At 43.9% G+C, this 18,256-nt stretch overlaps 1 long non-coding RNA gene and 1 other non-coding gene across 2 annotated transcripts; one reads left to right on the plus strand and one right to left on the minus strand.

Annotated features, from left to right (window-relative positions):
• Positions 1–1,942: 1,942 nt before the first annotated feature.
• On the plus strand, positions 1,943–4,736 carry LOC119777956. The gene is made up of 5 exons (XR_005280005.1): positions 1,943–1,982; positions 3,391–3,524; positions 3,630–3,773; positions 4,371–4,503; positions 4,603–4,736. It is a non-coding gene; the product is annotated as an uncharacterized LOC119777956 (long non-coding RNA).
• Positions 4,737–12,707: 7,971 nt separating this feature from the next.
• On the minus strand, positions 12,708–12,906 carry LOC119777957. Its single transcript, XR_005280006.1, has one exon. It is a non-coding gene; the product is annotated as a small nucleolar RNA SNORA74 (small nucleolar RNA).
• Between the last annotated feature and the right edge of the window lie 5,350 nt (positions 12,907–18,256).

An 18,256-nucleotide genomic window follows, 5' to 3' on the forward strand; every position in this document is an offset into this window, starting at 1 on the left:
GTTTGAAGAAGTTTCTCTTCCCATCCAGGAAGCTTTTTCAAAATGTCAGAAATAGCTTTGAGTTCCAGGCTTTATACAGGAGCCCAGGCATCTCCAAACTGGGTGCTGGAGGGCCGCTGTCCTGCAGGTTGTAGAGGTTTCCCAGCTTCAACACAGCTGATTTTCACTGATAGCTGATTAACAGGCTTTAGCTGAACTGCAATCATCAGACTGAGCTGTGCTAAAGCAGGGAAACCTCTAAAACCTGCAGGACAGCGGCCCCTCACTTAGGGGATGCCTGCAGCAGCCCATCAAAGCCTTGTTTTTGGTTAGAAAACATGCTAATTGAAAGAGACGAATGGGTCCACCCCTTTGGAACCTGTTTAAGGTTGTTTTTTCTTTCTTAACAGAAAGAAGGAAGCCATCTATGAGAGAAAAAACAACCTTAAACGGGGGGTGGGGGTCAGATTTCAGCTTTCAAAAACCTCCAATGCAGCGATAGAGTTGATTCTTTCCCGCTATCATTGCAGCCCCAACTCCTTCACAGGAGAACAGAAGACTTCGCCTATTCAGCCAGGCCAACTATTCCCTCTAACGACCCCCTTTCAGAGACATAGACAGGTGTGGGGCATTGCAGGCTAACAAAGAAGCCAAATGACCCCCATTCCAAAGGGGTGGACCCGTTCATCAGTTTCTATTTGCATGTTTTCTAAACAAAAACAAGGCTTTGTTGGGCTGCTTGATAAAACCTGGAACTCAACGCTAATTCTGACATTTGGAATAGAAAAAGCTTCCTGGATGGAAATAGAAACGTCCAGTGGATTGTTTTTAACTTTTTTGGTGTTGTTAAAGTTGTTAAACCTTCTTTAATCAGTCTGCAGACTGAGAGGAGAGAGAGCTGTTGGATTCAGACATCCTGAAGAACACTGTAAATAATATCCGTAGAATTAACAGTGAATTCCTGTAAAATCATGACATAAAAAAACTGTAGATGCAAAAACAATGAAGCATTGTGTAATTTACAATGATAAACTGTAAAACTCCTAACCAAATAAAACTGTTCATTTTACAGTAAGAATATGTTGAATAGATCAGAATTTTTTGTATAATTAGCAAATTAATGTAATTTAAACACAAATTAACTGTAATGCCAAAAAAAAGTCATACAGTTAAAATTACATCATTGCCCTGTTAAAAAAAAAGTCAGTAGCCTAGGCTCTTGGCACATTTCATAAAACGAGTTTTTGCCTCGGCAACCGCCCGAGCCGCTTGTCGCTTGGACTGCTGATACCCATCAGCTGCCTCTGGAATCCCACAGGCAGGGAGCACTGAGTCCATTAATGGTACTCATCATAAGGGGTCTTTGGGCTGCGCTTCGACAGATCCCTAACCTAATTTTGTTTACCATTTCGTAAAACTCTAAACCAAATAAAACTGTTAATGTGTTTAAAAGACAATACTTTTTTTTTAACCTTTTTTTAACCTCACTCACAAATATATCCCAAATTTCTTAATTTCTAATTTAAATTATGTTCATGCAGCATCTGTAATTGTTTTTGTCTCAGCTGTTAATTTCAAATACCCCTACTCATTCTCTCACACACTCACTCACACATTCACATGAACACACACACACACCTGCCTTCCTAAGACTGAACACGTGCTCTCTCATTCACACACTGACCTCTATCTCTTATTTGTTTCAGTTTTTTTGAGATGAGTTTTTTTTTTCATTCGCATACATATAGTACACACACTTGTTTTTACACTTGAGCTACGAGTTACTGACATGTTGAAATGTTACCTAAATTGCTGCTGTTGATTTTTTTTTAAATAGGGCAGTCCTGCTATTCCTCGAGACGGATGCTGAGTATGGATCAAGTCATCGTGAACAAGAACATCTCTTCTTTCATCTCGGCCTTGTGCATGATGTTTGGCAGCTATTACTGCTTTAACATTTATTACCCATCCACGGTTGCATCGACCCTGGAATTTCTACAGAGGTATGTTATTTTATTTTGTACAATTGTTTTGTTCTATTTATTTCTATTGTTCTATTTAGCAACATGGGGTTAAGTGCCTTGCTAGGGGCTAGCTTCAACCCCTGACTTCTGTGGCTACTGGCATGATAACCAAGTTTCTTTACCCCATCGCCACCACCATCTTAGTCAAGATAACTGCTCTGTAGCATTGCTAACTGAAATACAATGTATCAAATAATGTTGACACCTTGTTAAACTAATTGCCTGAGTATTTTTTAGCAAAAACGATTTCATTTCATGGGCAAAATGACATGTTCTGCTCAAAGGACAACTTCGGTCCATTTCAACAAGAGCTCTATTGCTCAAGCTACTCGAGATTTGCCAGTACTGAAGACGCGAAAAAGTTTGGTCCAACTTGTATAGGTTTATTTGAACAGAGAATTAGCTCTGATAGCTAACCCATGGGGGCAGAACTTTACACTGTGTTTTATCATATCATTTGTTTAAATTTTGTATATGGCTGCTTGCACAAACACACTGTTTTAACCACTTTTTAAGCATTTCTAGTCATACACATTACAGTGTCGTGTTGTATTGTGTCGGCTGGTGTTGCATAGCTTTGGCGTTGACATTTGGAGCGTTAAATTCACAATTTAAAGTTATGTCCCCATGGGTTAGCTGTCAGTGCTAATTCTCTGTTCAAGGAAACCTATAGGATTTAGACCAAAATTTCTCACGTCTTCAGCCCTGGCAAGTCTCAAGTAGCTTGAGCAATAGAGCTCTTGTTGAAATTGACCGAAGTTGTCCTTTAACTGAGGAATCTATACATTATACCAAAGGTGTCTGGCATCAAGAGGGAAAAAAAAGACATTGATATGTCAATAGGCAGAGTGTAGTGTCTAATGTCTATAGGCCTTAAGGTGCATCCTCCCATAATTCAAAGGAACCAACTTTCTTTTAAAAGTCTGATCATACTGAGCATGAATCAGAATGTTAACACTGAACATTTTGGGTTGCACTACATGTTTCAGGTAGTCAATGTATTTCCATACATTGAAAATGCAATGGAAACGCATTACAGGAACATGACTCTCCATGAGCTAGGGGAAGGTGCAATGCAATTTGCAATGTTTGGAAAATACACTGACTACCTGAAACATGTAGTGCAAAATGTTCAATGTAAACATTCTGATTCATGTTAAGCATGATGAGACCTTTAAAAAAAAAAATAAATAAAAAAAGTTGGATTATGTGGGGGGTTCACGGTTGGCCGCTTAGCTCCCCGCCTACCAGTTAAACTTTAAGTAATGGAAAACTGCAACCCGTATTCTCACCTTTTTTGTCTTTTCCTTTGTACTGATTTGACTGGTTGAGATGGTTGTATCATTTATAGTGGTATATGTGTTTCTTCTCTCTTCTGTTAACCTAGATGTTTCTTCTCTATTAATCCGGAGAAGGGGACGAAAGTGGAACAAACAAAAACAAAACGGCTCCATGTGAATCCAAGAGTCCTTACTTTGATTCAGGACCTCTCAGACCATGAATGGCGAGCTATTTAAAAAGGTATGTGTGCTAGTGCTAATGCTACTGCTGTCCTTGATTATTGACTGACTTTACTAATGAAACTAATGGAGGTTATGTATTTCTTTCTCTTCTCTCTTCCATTAGATGTTCCTTCAAGTGACCGCAATAGTGAACACCCATATGTTTCTCTAGATGTTCTTCTAGAAGCAATGCAGTTGCATGTTAATCTAAGCTTCTGTAACTTGGTTCATGACCTTTTCAACCATGAATGGCGAGCTGTTTGAAAAGGTACAGTACAGGCCAAAAGTTTGGACACACCTTCTCAATCAATGTTTCCTTTATTACCATGTCTATTTCCATTGTAGATTCTCGTTGAAGGCATCAAAACTATGAATGAACACGTGGGAATTATGTTCAATGCATCCAGAGAGTATTCACACCCCTCTCAATGTTTCAGCATTTGTTGCATTGCAGTCATGTCCTTCAGTCAAATAAGTTCATTTTTTTCTCCCTGATCTAGAATCCGTGCCCCATAATGACAGCAAAATACAGAATTGTTGAAGTTTTGGCAAATCATTAAAAAAACTGAAATATCCACATGGGCATAAGTATTCACACCCTATGTTATAACACTCTTGCTGTCATTATGGATCACTGAGTCTAGATCAAGGAGAAAAAAATTAACTTATTTGACTGAAGGAGATGACTGCAATACAACAAATTGTGAAACATTGAGGAGTGTGAATACTTTCAGGATGTACTGTACATAATTCCCACGTGTTCAGTGTACGTGTGCTAATGCTACTGTTGTCCTTGATTATTGACTGACTTTACTAATGAAACTAATGGAGATTATGTATTTCTTTCTCTTCTCTATTCCATTAGTTGTTCAAGTGACCGCGACAGTGAACACCCATATGTTTCTCTAGATGTTCTTCCAGAAGCAATGCAGTTGCATGTTAATCAAGCCTTTACCATGATTCACAAGCTCTCCATGAATGGCGAGCTGTTTAAAAAGGTGTGTGTGCTAGTGCTACTGTTATCTTTGATTATTGTTGACTTTGCTAATTAAACTAATGGAGATTATTGTGTTTGTTTCTCTTCTCTATTCCCCTAGGTGTTACTTCAAAGTGATGGAGCCGATGAACACCTATATCACCTTTTTTCGTGGCTCTATATTAACAAGGTTCACATTTATTCACTCACAATCCCTCTCTCTCACAAACAGAAGTGCGACCACACACACACAAACACACTTTAATGATCTCTTTCTCATTATTTTTTCAAGAATAAATTTGCATTATTGTGAATTGTATATTGTCTGATGAGTGGTTTGTTACAGCTTGACTTTTCATTTAGAAGTAATTTGAAGCAATGTAGATAGTAAGACTGTAAAAAATATATATATATATATATATATATATATATATATATATATATATATATATATATATATATATATATATATATATATATATATATATATATATATATATATATATATATACTTACTGTTGTTTTTCCAGAATGATTTTGTTAAAAATACAGTACAAATGTAAACATCTTTAAAAAGAAATGTTGTTTTTACGGAAAAAAACTGTCAGCTGTGGTTGCCAGAATAACCCCGTTAAAAATACAGTACAAATGTAAACAACATTACGAAACAACTTGTAAATTTCACGTCCTAAAACTGCTTATTGTACACTGAATAACTGCAAAATGTACATTTAGTCATTATTTATTGTACATTAAATCCCAGTAAAATGTACAAGTTGTTCCGTAATGTTGTTAACAGTTTTGTTGTATTTTCTACGGGATTATTCTGGCAACCACAGCTGCCAGTTTTTTTCCGTAAAAACAACGGATTTTTTTTTACAGTGAACAGAGGACATCCTCCAGATCTTTGGCCCACTTTGACGACGTCCTGCTGTCCTCCTGGCTCTGATGCATCTGCAGAGCATCTTCCAAGCTCACCAAGAACTCCATGGCAGAAGAGCAGGGATTAGTAATAACAGCCAACCTGCAGCACCCCTGGGATGTTTCTGCATGTTTGCATTTAAAATAAAAAGATTTATCATCAAAACAGTGGCAAACATTTGTGAAGTTTGCTGCATGTTTTCTGAAAAGCCCCCAAAGAATCAGCCTGTTTGCATTAATCCTCACGATCACATTAGATTCAATCATGTTATTGGAAAAGCAATCCGATTCGTTTTTATTGCATTTCATATAAAAGCTACCCAATGATTGAGAAGAAAAAGGCTGCCACGCTGGCTGGGCAATGCAATGCCAAGGCTGGACCACACAGTGCCACAGCTGGGCCACGCAGCGCCAAGGCTGGGCCACACAGTGCCACGGCTGGGTCACGCAATGCCAAGGCTGGGCCACACAGTGCCACGGCTGGGTCACGCAATGCCAAGGCTGGGCCACACAGTGCCACAGCTGGGCCACGCAATGCCAAGGCTGGGCCACACAGTGCCACAGCTGGGCCACGCAATGCCAAGGCTGGGCCACACAGTGCCAAGGCTGGGTCACGCAATGCCAAGGCTGGGCCACACAGTGCCACGGCTGGGTCACGCAATGCCAAGGCTGGGCCACACAGTGCCACGGCTGGGTCACGCGATGCCAAGGCTGGACCACACAGTGCCACGACTGGGCCATGCAATGCCAAGGCTGGACCACACAGTGCCAAGGCTGGGCCATGCAATGCCAAGGCTGGGCCATGCAATGCCAAGGCTGGGCCACACAGTGCCACGGCTGGGTCACGCGATGCCAAGGCTGGGCCACACAGTGCCACGGCTGGGCCACACAGTGCCACGGCTGGGCCATGCAATGCCAAGGCTGGGCCACACAGTGCCGCGGCTGGGTCACACAGCGCCAAGGCTGGGCCACGCAGTGCCACGGCTGGGACACGAGCCAAGGCTGGGCCACACAGTGCCGCGGCTGGGTCACACAGCGCCAAGGCTGGGCCACGCAGTGCCACGGCTGGGACACGCGATGCCAAGGCTGGACCACACAGTGCCACGGCTGGGCCACGCAATGCCAAGGCTGGGCCACGCAATGCCAAGGCTGGACCACACAGTGCCACGGCTGGGCCACGCAATGCCAAGGCTGGGCCACGCAATGCCAAGGCTGGACCACACAGTGCCACGGCTGGGCCACGCAATGCCAAGGCTGGGCCACACAGTGCCAAGGCTGGACCACACAGTGCCACGGCTGGGCCACGCAATGCCAAGGCTGGGCCACGCAATGCCAAGGCTGGACCACACAGTGCCACGGCTGGGCCACGCAATGCCAAGGCTGGGCCACACAGTGCCACGGCTGGGCCACGCAATGCCAAGGCTGGGCCACGCAATGCCAAGGCTGGACCACACAGTGCCAAGGCTGGGCCACGCAATGCCAAGGCTGGACCACACAGTGCCACGGCTGGGCCACGCAATGCCAAGGCTGGGCCACGCAATGCCAAGGCTGGACCACACAGTGCCACGGCTGGGCCACGCAATGCCAAGGCTGGGCCACACAGTGCCACGGCTGGGCCACGCAATGCCAAGGCTGGGCCACGCAATGCCAAGGCTGGACCACACAGTGCCACGGCTGGGCCACGCAATGCCAAGGCTGGGCCACACAGTGCCACGGCTGGGCCACGCAATGCCAAGGCTGGGCCACGCAATGCCAAGGCTGGACCACACAGTGCCACGGCTGGGCCACGCAATGCCAAGGCTGGGCCACACAGTGCCACGGCTGGGCCACGCAATGCCAAGGCTGGGTCACGCGATGCCAAGGCTGGACCACACAGTGCCACGGCTGGGCCACGCAATGCCAAGGCTGGGCCACACAGTGCCACGGCTGGGCCACGCAATGCCAAGGCTGGGCCACGCAATGCCAAGGCTGGGTCACGCGATGCCAAGGCTGGGTCACACAGCGCCAAGGCTGGGCCACACCTGGACAGGCTATATTAGATGAGGGCAGAGGATACTTGGACAGGCTGTATTAGATCAGGGCTGTGGACACCTGGACAGGCTGTATTAGATCAGGGAAGTGGACACCTGGACAGGCTGTATTAGATCAGGGAAGTGGACACCTGGACAGGCTGTATTAGATCAGGGAAGTGGACACCTGGGGAGGCTGCATTAGAACAGGGCTGTGGACACCTGGACAGGCTGTATTAGATCAGGGCTGTGGACACCTGGACAGGCTGTATTAGATCAGGGCTGTGGACACCTGGACAGGCTGTATTAGACCAGGGAAGTGGACACCTGGACAGGCTGTATTAGATCAGGGAAGTGGACACCTGGGGAGGCTGCATTAGAACAGGGCTGTGGACACCTGGACAGGCTGTATTAGATCAGGGAAGTGGACACCTGGGGAGGCTGCATTAGAACAGGGCTGTGGACACCTGGACAGGCTGTATTAGACCAGGGAAGTGGACACCTGGACAGGCTGTATTAGACCAGGGAAGTGGACACCTGGACAGGCTGTATTAGATCAGGGCTGTGGACACCTGGACAGGCTGTATTAGACCAGGGAAGTGGACACCTGGACAGGCTGTATTAGATCAGGGAAGTGGACACCTGGGGAGGCTGCATTAGAACAGGGCTGTGGACACCTGGACAGACTGTATTAGATCAGGGCTGTGGACACCTGGACAGGCTGTATTAGATCAGGGCTGTGGACACCTGGACAGGCTGTATTAGATCAGGGCTGTGGACACCTGGACAGGCTGTATTAAATCAGGGAAGTGGACACCTGGACAGGCTGTATTAGATCAGGGAAGTGGACACCTGGACAGGCTGTATTAGATCCGGGAAGTGGACACCAGGGGAGGCTGCATTAGAACAGGGCTGTGGACACCTGGACAGGCTGTATTAGATCAGGGCTGTGGACACCTGGACAGGCTGTATTAGATCAGGGCTGTGGACACCTGGACAGGCTGTATTAGACCAGGGCAGTGGTGTAAACAGGCGACCTCTCGGCTGGATTTTCAGTGAGAAAATGAACTTATCAGGCAGAATGAAGTTGAGGCATCTGCAGGTTTATTTGGCTTCACAGCATTCAGTCTATATGAAACACAATCTCTGGCTTAAATAGACACAGCTGATGGACTAAACCATTTACATTAAAATTAACTCCTCACTTCCATCTACAAACACACACTTAAGGTTATTTTTTATAGACTTTTTCTGATTTAACTTACACCCAAACACTATAGAAATCCCACAAACTATGTGCACAACTCCCCCATTATTTTCCATGGTCTCTCCCAGAACTTATAAATGGTGTCTGGACCCCCGGGAAGCCTTTGTCCAAACACCCTGGAGAGGACACAGAAAAGACAGGTAAGTCACTTTCCTAGCACCAAAACACTTCCTTCACACTCACTTCTAACAGACTTTACACTGATATTTGCTGAAGTTTATAAACAGTAACCTTTGCTTGCTCTAAACATCAATTCTCTTTTCCACAGACAACCACCTCAATTACTAATGGAGAGCAGCTGTGGAGAGCCTGGAGCAAAAGGCTACATGCTAACTATTAAAATACACAATAAATATTTTAAAAACCTTGTGTGCAAACTGTTATGTGCAAATATTTGCTTAAAGTGCAGGGCTAAATAAAGTGACACCTGGACAGGCTGCATTAGATCAGGGCTGTGGTCTGTCCAGGCTGCTGTTCAGCACCCAGGCCAGGCTGCTTAACTCTAGCTGGCTTTTTTCACCTCATGGATTTGCATTGTGAATTGGTCCGAAAACATTCCAATTTCTCTAAATTAGTCAAAAGTCAATTTCATAAAATTCTCTCATTTAAACTTTTGTTTTCAAACTCAAAATCCATCTCAAACTGTAATGGGGTTTTCTGATAGTGGCATGGAGCCACTATCAGAGCCCAGGTTGCTCTGATAGTGGCCTTCAACTCTTCTGCGTTTTTGGGTCTGGCATTCTGCATCTTCTTTTTCACAATACCCCACAGCATTTCTATGGGGCTAAGGTCAGGGGAGTTGGCTGGCCAATTTAGAACAGAAATACCATGGTCCGTAAACCAGGCACGGGTAGATTTTGCGCTGTGTGCAGGCGCCAAGTCCTGTTGGAACCTGAAATCTCCATAGAGCAGGTCAGCAGCAGGAAGCATGAAGTGCTCTAAAACTTGCTGGTAGACTGCTGCGTTGACCCTGGATCTCAGGAAACAGAGTGGACCAACACCAGCAGATGACATGGCACCCCAAACCATCACTGATGGTGGAAACTTTACACTAGACTTCAGGCAACGTGGATCCTGTGCCTCTCCTGTCTTCCTCCAGACTCTGGGACCTCGATTTCCAAAGGAAATGCTAAATTTGCTTTGGTCAGAAAACATGACTTTGGACCACTCATCAGCAGTCAGTTTCTTGGTCAACAGTGGCTTGACACGAGGTATGCGGCAGTTGAAACCCATGTCTTTCAAGCGTCTCTTGAAGCACTGACTCCAGCAGCTGTCCACTCCTTGTGAATCTCCCCCACATTTTTGAATGTTTTTTTTTTTCATAATCTTGACCAGGGCGCGGTGATCCCTATCGCTTGTACACTTTTTCTGACCACAGTTTTTCCTTCCCTTTGCCTCTCTATTAATGTGTTTGGACACAGAGCTCTGAGAACAGCCAGCCTCTTCAGCAATAACCTTTTGTGTCTTTCCCTCCTTGTGCAATGTGTCGATGGTCGCCTTTTGGACAGCTGTCAAATCTGAAGTCTTCCCCATGTTTTTGTAGGCTTCAGAACTTGACTGAGACCATTTAAAGCCCTTTGCAGGTGTTTTGAGTTAATCAGCCGATTAGTTTGTGGCACCAGGTGTCTTCAAAATTTAACCCTTACACAATATTCTAATTTTGTGACACGGAATTTTGGATTTTCATTTGTTGCCACTTCAAATCATCAAAATTAAATAAAACAAGCATTTGAATGCATCAGTCTGTGTGCAATGAATATAATGTACAAGTTACACCTTTTGAATGCAAGTACTGAAATAAATCAAGTTTTTCAAGATATTCTAATTTACTGGCTGTTACCTGTAGTTCTTCAAAAGTAATGTCAGTTTCTACCAGCTGATTGGAACATAACTTTACATTTTTAACTTTAATAAGGAATAGACTCCACAGGTCAACTTTAATTCTTTTTACACAGCTTTCAACTACATATATTCTAAATTTTTCACCCAATGCAGTCTACACAACAACTTTGTGCGTCAAGTATTGTGGAACATTGTAATATTTGCTGATAGCTTTACAAGTTTAAACGTTCAGATCATCTGAAAGCTAGCCTGCAGGTTCAGAGGACGTTACCATGGTGACCAGCCTCGCCAAGTTGGGAGTCCAGCTTGGTGGTCCAGGGCTGTGAAAACGTGACAAATGTTTAGTCCTAAACCTGGGATGTCAAAGTGGTTCCAGAAAGGGCCGCATGGCTGCAGGTTTAAGCCAGACTCCTTTCACCTCATGTTAGGGTTGGACTGACTTGATGAAACAGTCTGGTGCTATTGCTTGGTTGGAAAGAAACCCTGCAGCCATGCAGCCCTTCCTGGAACCCCTTTGACTCCCCTGCTCTAAACCTTCCAGAGGAAGCATGATGTGCCCAGTTGAACTGAGGGTGTTATTTCACACTTCAGCCAAAGTTAAAGAATCAGATGCTTCTAGTTCCAACCTCATCCAGTAAAGAAACGAGCAGCAACATGAGTTCATAAAGCAAAAATCCGCCTTTATTTACTCAGGAAATTCATTCAACAGCAGATTGTATTTCTGGAAGTGCAGGATGTTCATCAGGAAACCCTTCAGAACCAGAGGTCCGGCTCTACGTCCGACGCTGCAGGGATCTTCATCAGGTGGGCCTGCTGGCAGAGCAAACACACCGTTAATCCCTCCCTTCCAATGGATTCAGAGGCTCTTCCTATCCAGATGTTTCAGGTCTTCAGTCAGGTTCTGGTAAACTGGTTTTACTGAACCTGTGCCAAGTCCTGAGTTTCTCTCCCAACGTCACGATTCCACAGCAGAGATGAGGCGCCTCTGCCATGGCAGTACAGGATTGGGCTTTTTTATTCAAACATCCACTACCTGTCAGTCTGAGCGCCACCTGAGCCGCCGCTCCTCCTCTTGCCAGCCCCCTGGCCACCCCGCCTCCTCCTGGCCGGCGCCGCTCCTCCTGTCTGCAGCAGAAAGAGGCCATCAGTGATCTACTCGCCAGCCTGAGGTCATGATCTGCTGCCAGGCCGTCCTGCTCAGGGTCGTCTCTCACCACGGCTTTAGTCAGCATAATGTGTTTTATTCAGGCATCACAGCAGACCGCCCTGATTAAGGTCACCCACAACATTATTCAGACTCACCTTCTGGAAGACAGCGGCAGGAAGCAGGAGAACAGGACGCATCAGAGGCTCCGCCTACAACACAGAAGCCTTCATTACGACTTCATTACAACTTCCAACAACCTGTTCATCTCTGCTATAGCAGCACTGATCTCATTTCACAGGATGTTAGACAATAGTGATGCATCCAGCAGCGCTGCTGCCCGTAACACTTAAAGGTCACATGACCGATACAGCCTTTATGAACTGGCTGACAATAAAATGTTAATAAGCTCATCCATCAAAAAAAAAATCTGATATTTTGTGGTTTAATCACCAAATTAAAGGAATACGGAGGCTGAAGGCAAAAGGTTTATCTGAAAGGAAGAGGATGAAACAACAAGAATGAAAATGAATCAAATTATGTAAATTCAAATTAAATCTTAGTGTTTTTTGTTAAATACACAAACGTCTTTATTTACATGTTCACTTAAATTTCCCTGTTAAATTTTCACATTTATGTATTGAAACAAAAAAACAAACATTTTCAATTTAAACAAAGGTATAAGATATCAATTCTAAAAAACAAACGATGGATTAAATCATATTACAGGTCATCAATCAGGTCAGAGGCTGCCTGTAGTGACTTTAAGTGTCCAGCAGGGGGCAGTAATCAGTGGATATGCGTCATTACTGCCTGTATGAAAACATTAGGAAGCAGTTCTATAAACTAGCTCTGCAGCCACTTTACTAATTAATTGATTTATCTTCAGATCGTTGCAGTAAATTAACATTTCTAAATGTTTAGCCCAGAATAGCCATTTATTGACTAATGAGTTTATTATTCCAATAATCCTGATCAATTATTTCAGCAAAGATAATCATCATCATCCTGCTGCCACCGCCTCCAACGGCGCTCTGTGGTTGGCTGTACGGTCCTCTACTAGGCCCACCCTGCAGACGGACCGGGGCGGGCCACTCTCTTTGGACCGAGCTCTGCAGAATCTCAGCAGCAGCTTCCTCTAAAACAGAGGCGGCGCCGCTGAGAGCGCATGCAGAGGCTTCCTCTGCCAGCCCTGTAACACCGAGCCAGCCATCAGGGCTGGTCAGCTGACTTAGAGCTGGGGGCGTTATGGGGTGTTAATCTGAAACCTACCTCAGGTCCTGTAGGTCAGGGCTCTTCTTCTGGTTCCATTCTGAGGATCAAGTCAGTACAGCTCCTGCTCTGATGAACGCAGCGAGGAAGAGGAGCAGCATCTGGCCTTCAGAGCAACAGGCTCGCCTGGAGCAGAGAAGACAGCCGGGTTAAAGAGGAGGGAGGCGGAAGGCGAGCCCCGTCAGAGAGCTGTAGCTCCTCAGACCTTCAGCAATGAGACTTATCCTTCAAACAGAGCATCGTCTCCTCCAGCAGCTAATTAGCTATTAGATACTGAAACCTCAACTGGCTGTTTTGCTGTTTCCATCTTCCATCAACCAATGAGAATAGTTTACTGGAATAAAATGAAACATTTTACATCTGGACCAGGCTCTCTGCTGCCCCCTCTCTGCATGAAGCAGGAACTGCTCTGCCTGATACCTCCTGGTGGGAAAACTGCCCACATTTATCCTCAATAATCCCAAATTATAGCTACAGACATGCTAGACTGCCCAGCCCCTGACAGGTTAAATGGATTAATGGGGTTTTAAGGGTCCAGTAGGGCAGATTGCCAACACCCTGGATAATCCCATCAGGACAGATTAATGAGGCTCCACACCTAGCTGTAAAACTACTTCACATTTAAAACTACTAAGGAATCAGATTTCTGCTCCAAGAACAAATTTCACAATTTAAATTAACTTCCTGAAAATAATTCAAACTAATAATCCCAATCAGGTCATTGAAAACAAACCATCAGTGGTTCAGGTTGAAGCTGATCTTTGTTTAAAGTCAATCTGCTCTCATTAATAAAAAAAAAAAGTGTTAAATTAAGACAGATTAACAGAAAAACATTTTAATCTCAATCTAATTTAGAAGACTTCTTCAGTGGGAAATTATCTTAAACAGCAGAACGGGTCAATTTCTAGACAGAACCATCCAGACATGGAAACGTTCTGCTAATGGTTCAGAAACTACAGAATAAAGTTTAACCAGTTCGGATTGTAATCTGACCCACATTAAAGATCAACCTTTAGACTTCGGTTGAATATGAGGCCAATACCGGAAGCTAATTCCAGCCTCGTGCTTCCAGGAGGGCTCTAATGGACCAGAGACTGACTGAACCATCGGTTTAATGTTAGCATGGATCCATGGAGGCGCGCCATGATCCGGGTTTGAACAAAAGCCTCTTTCTGCCGGAGATTTTTCTAACATCATTATCCAGAAAACAAAACGCGCAAACAACCGCTCCTTCAAAGTCTCGCGAGAGTTTTTTAACAGTTAAATTATTTTATACAGCTGGAAATTACAGTTTATACCTGCACCGCGTGGAGCGGCCCATGGCTGCTGTACCGGTCCGCCCAGCAGAGAGAGACAGACCGGATGCTCTACCAACCTATATAAACGCTCTACCGCTGAGGATTGTGGGGAAAAAATGTAGCCGTTGCAAAGATCGTCCAATGAAAAGATGCTCTTCTCACCTACTTTTTACTTTTACCCGGAAAGCACTAAAATGAATGAAATTTCCATTTCATTTAGTTTAGTTAAAACTTGATGCTGTTACAACTGAAAACTTATATTTTCTTTAAAAAATTGTATTAATCTAAAAGTAAAAAAAGAATATTACCTTGAAAAGGTGACTTAAATGTATTTATATTTCGTTATATACACACTAAAAGATAAAAAATGAAAATTCATAATTCAAGAATAATACATATTTATACATATTTTCAATGAAAATTATTGTTTTTTTTTATCAAATCAGATGCTCACTGTTATCCTGTCTCATCACCATCGCCTTCAGTTTCAAAGCAGATTTGAAAGAGAGAGAGAGAAAAAAGAAATGGGTCCAGAGAACCTTTCAGTCACTATGTCTGCTCCAGCACATATCATCATTAGATTATCATTATTAGATGCTCATCATTGCATTATCATCATTAGATTATCATTATTAGATTATCGTCATTATCATTATTAGATTATCATTATTGGTGGTGGGCCTCATCAGAGATGACAACGACCTGGACTACAGAGAGGAGGAGGAGCAGCTGGTGGTGCAGAGATAACAGCCTGATCCTAAAGGTGGAGAAGATGAAGGAGATCATGGTGGACTTCAGGAAGAACCGTCCTAACCACGCTCCACTGCTCATCAACAGCTCAGCTGTAGAGGTGGTCAGCAGCACCAAATTCCTGGCAATGCACATCACAGACACCCTCACCTGGACTGGAAACACCACCTCACTGGTCCAAAGGGCCCAGAAGCGCTTTGACTTCCTGCGGTGGATGAGGAGAGCCCACCTGCCTCCCCCCCATCCTCCCCACCTTCTCCAGAAGCCCCATAGAGAGCGTTCTGACCAGCTGTCTCACTGTGTGGTGTGGAGGCTGCAGCGCCTCAGACTGGAAGAAGGTGAGAACAGCAGAGAGGATCATGGGGGCTCCTCTTCCCTCCATTAAAGACATTTCATCCCAGCGCTGCATGTCCTGAGCCCGTGACATCATCAATGACCCCTCACCCCCATATACACATATATGGGGGTGATTTGATTTGATTGATCTATATATATATATATATATATATATATATATATATATATATATATATATATATATATATATATATATATATATATATATATATATATATATATATATATATATATATATATATATATATAAAATGTTAGAACGGTAAATTTAGTTATTTTTACTGTTTATCAAGGATGTACTTTTAAAAAGATGAAATTGTCCAGTGAGCTATTTCCAAATGAAATTTCTTTTTGTTTTACACTTGTGTAAACAAAATGACAAATAAAATCTGTCTAAGGTCTAAAGTCTAATTATTGCATTATTGTCATTAGATTATTGTCGTTAGATTATCATTATTAGATTGTCGTTGCAAGATTATCATTATTAGATTATAATTATCACATTATTGTCATTAGATTATCGTCATTGGAATATTGTCGTTAGATAATCATTATTATATCTTTTTTTAGTGTTATCTCTTCTGTACAGGGGCCAGGACCAGGCACTGGCCCCTGCTGGCCCCCTGAAACCCCCATTATGTTTCATGTTTTGTCCCTTTTATTTTCTTCTTTGTATTTAAGGTATCTGAGTGCAAAATAAGAGCAAAATAAAGTAAGACATATAGTAAAAAACAAAACACCAACTGTGCAGGTGATTATAACTATGATTAATAACACAATATTAGTTACATCAAAAGGCCATTTAAAAAACAACTGCGATGGTAATAAAAAAAGCAGTTTGTTTACAAAAGAATGGAGAAAATTTCTTTCCATCCTTTAAAATGATTTTCCTTTGAGAAACAGGAAATAAATATGTTACTTGGTAAAAGATCATTTTGTTGCTGCTCATAAAAAGCCGCCTTGTTAGAAAGAAATGTTCAACCTTTTATCAGCATCAGGGATGTTTTTCTGTTTCTAATCTAATCGTCACTGAGATGAAGGAAAAGCCCACAGAGATGCAAGGGGAGGAGCTTCTAAAGTCTGCCTGATGACATCATGCTGTTCACTGAAGGACCACCTCTGGATAAGAATTGAAGAAATAATTAACGGATCATTTTTATCATGTTTATTTCAGAGATAAATACACTCATACCTTCAGAAGAAAATGGAAACCAGAGAGAATGATCAACATTCATTCAAAATAAGAATAATTAGGATTTTCAAGCCTTATGGGGAAGATTTTCAACGAGATGCATTCAAGCCTTCCTCACAGCTGATTGATTGATGTGTAGTTTGCAGAGTGAAATTTCCTGAAATGGGGAGAAAAAGCAGGAGACCGTGTCAGAAAAAGCTGCAGAACTGTTAGCATTCAGTATCTTTCAGCATCAGGGATCCGTGCAGGACACCGGTCCTCCACGACTGACCATGGACACATACCTGGGACATACTGAGGGGTGAAAAAGGTGAGAGAAGGTCAGCGCAGAGCTCAAATAAAAGCAAACGGAACAAATTCATGTTCTGAATTTGTTCCGTTTGGACCTTCATGTTTATATTGGTTTTATAAACAATGATGTTGCTCTATTAAACAACTGTGGTATCAGTGGAAGCTTGCCCTTTCACAGTAAAATCAGAAAATAATATAAAGTGATCATAGAATTTGTTTAAGGAAAGTGTAGGACTGTGGACAGCTAATGGGATAGGGCTGCAGAAAATGATTCTTTTCTATTCTGGGACAAACAGAATTAGAGGTAAACTTGGCGTCAGAAATGCCCTCAGATTCGATTTGTTTTAATGAGGTGACCTATAAAGAAAGCTGAACAGAATTAGCTGTAGAGTGAGAAGAAAAAGTGAAACTCCATGAACACCTGGATGTGAGTGGAGCCACAGAGGAGACAGAGGTCGTTTCTCATAATGTGTACTTGTGTTTTCTCGTGTCCTCGTGAAATGTTATCAACCTCAGTCCTCGCACTGTTCCAATTCACAAGAAGAGGAACAAGATGACGCAGAACAGACAAGTCCCCAGATCCTGTTCTCGCCCCTCCATCTTTACCCAGCATGCATCAGAGCCAGGGCTAACGTTAGCTCATCTGCAGCAGCCAGGCCTAACGTTTGCCAGTCTGTGCCAGACAGGGCTAACGTTAGCCTGTCTGCAGCAGCCAGGGCTAAGGTTAGCCCATCTGCAACAGCCAGGGCTGATGTTAGCCCATCTGCGACAGCCAGGGCTGACGTTAGCCCGTCTGCAACAGCCAGGGCTGTCGTTAGCCCGTCTGCAACAGCCAGGGCTGATGTTAGCCCATCTGCAACAGCCAGGGCTAATGTTAGCCCATCTGCAACAGCCAGGGCTAACGTTAGCCCATCTGCAACAGCCAGGGCTAACGTTAGCCTATCTGCAACAGCCAGGGCTAATGTTAGCTAATCTGCAACAGCCAGGGCTGATGTTAGCCCATCTGCAACAGCCAGGGCTAATGTTAGCCCATCTGCAACAGCCAGGGCTAACGTTAGCCCATCTGCAACAGCCAGGGCTAACGTTAGCCTATCTGCAACAGCCAGGGCTAACGTTAGCCAATCTGCAACAGCCAGGGCTGATGTTAGCCCATCTGCAACAGCCAGGGCTGACGTTAGCCCATCTGCAACAGCCAGGGCTAACGTTAGCAAATCTGCAACAGCCAGGGCTGATGTTAGCCCATCTGCAACAGCCAGGGCTGATGTTAGCCCATCTGCAACAGCCAGGGCTAATGTTAGCCCATCTGCAACAGCCAGGGCTAACGTTAGCCCATCTGCAACAGCCAGGGCTAACGTTAGCCCATCTGCAACAGCCAGGGCTGATGTTAGCCCTTCTGCAACAGCCAGGGCTAATGTTAGCCCGTCTGCAACAG

Source organism: Cyprinodon tularosa, unplaced genomic scaffold (assembly GCF_016077235.1).
Source record: "Cyprinodon tularosa strain WSP-4 unplaced genomic scaffold, ASM1607723v1 ctg1293, whole genome shotgun sequence".
In the NCBI taxonomy this organism is placed as follows: Eukaryota; Metazoa; Chordata; class Actinopteri; order Cyprinodontiformes; family Cyprinodontidae; genus Cyprinodon; species Cyprinodon tularosa.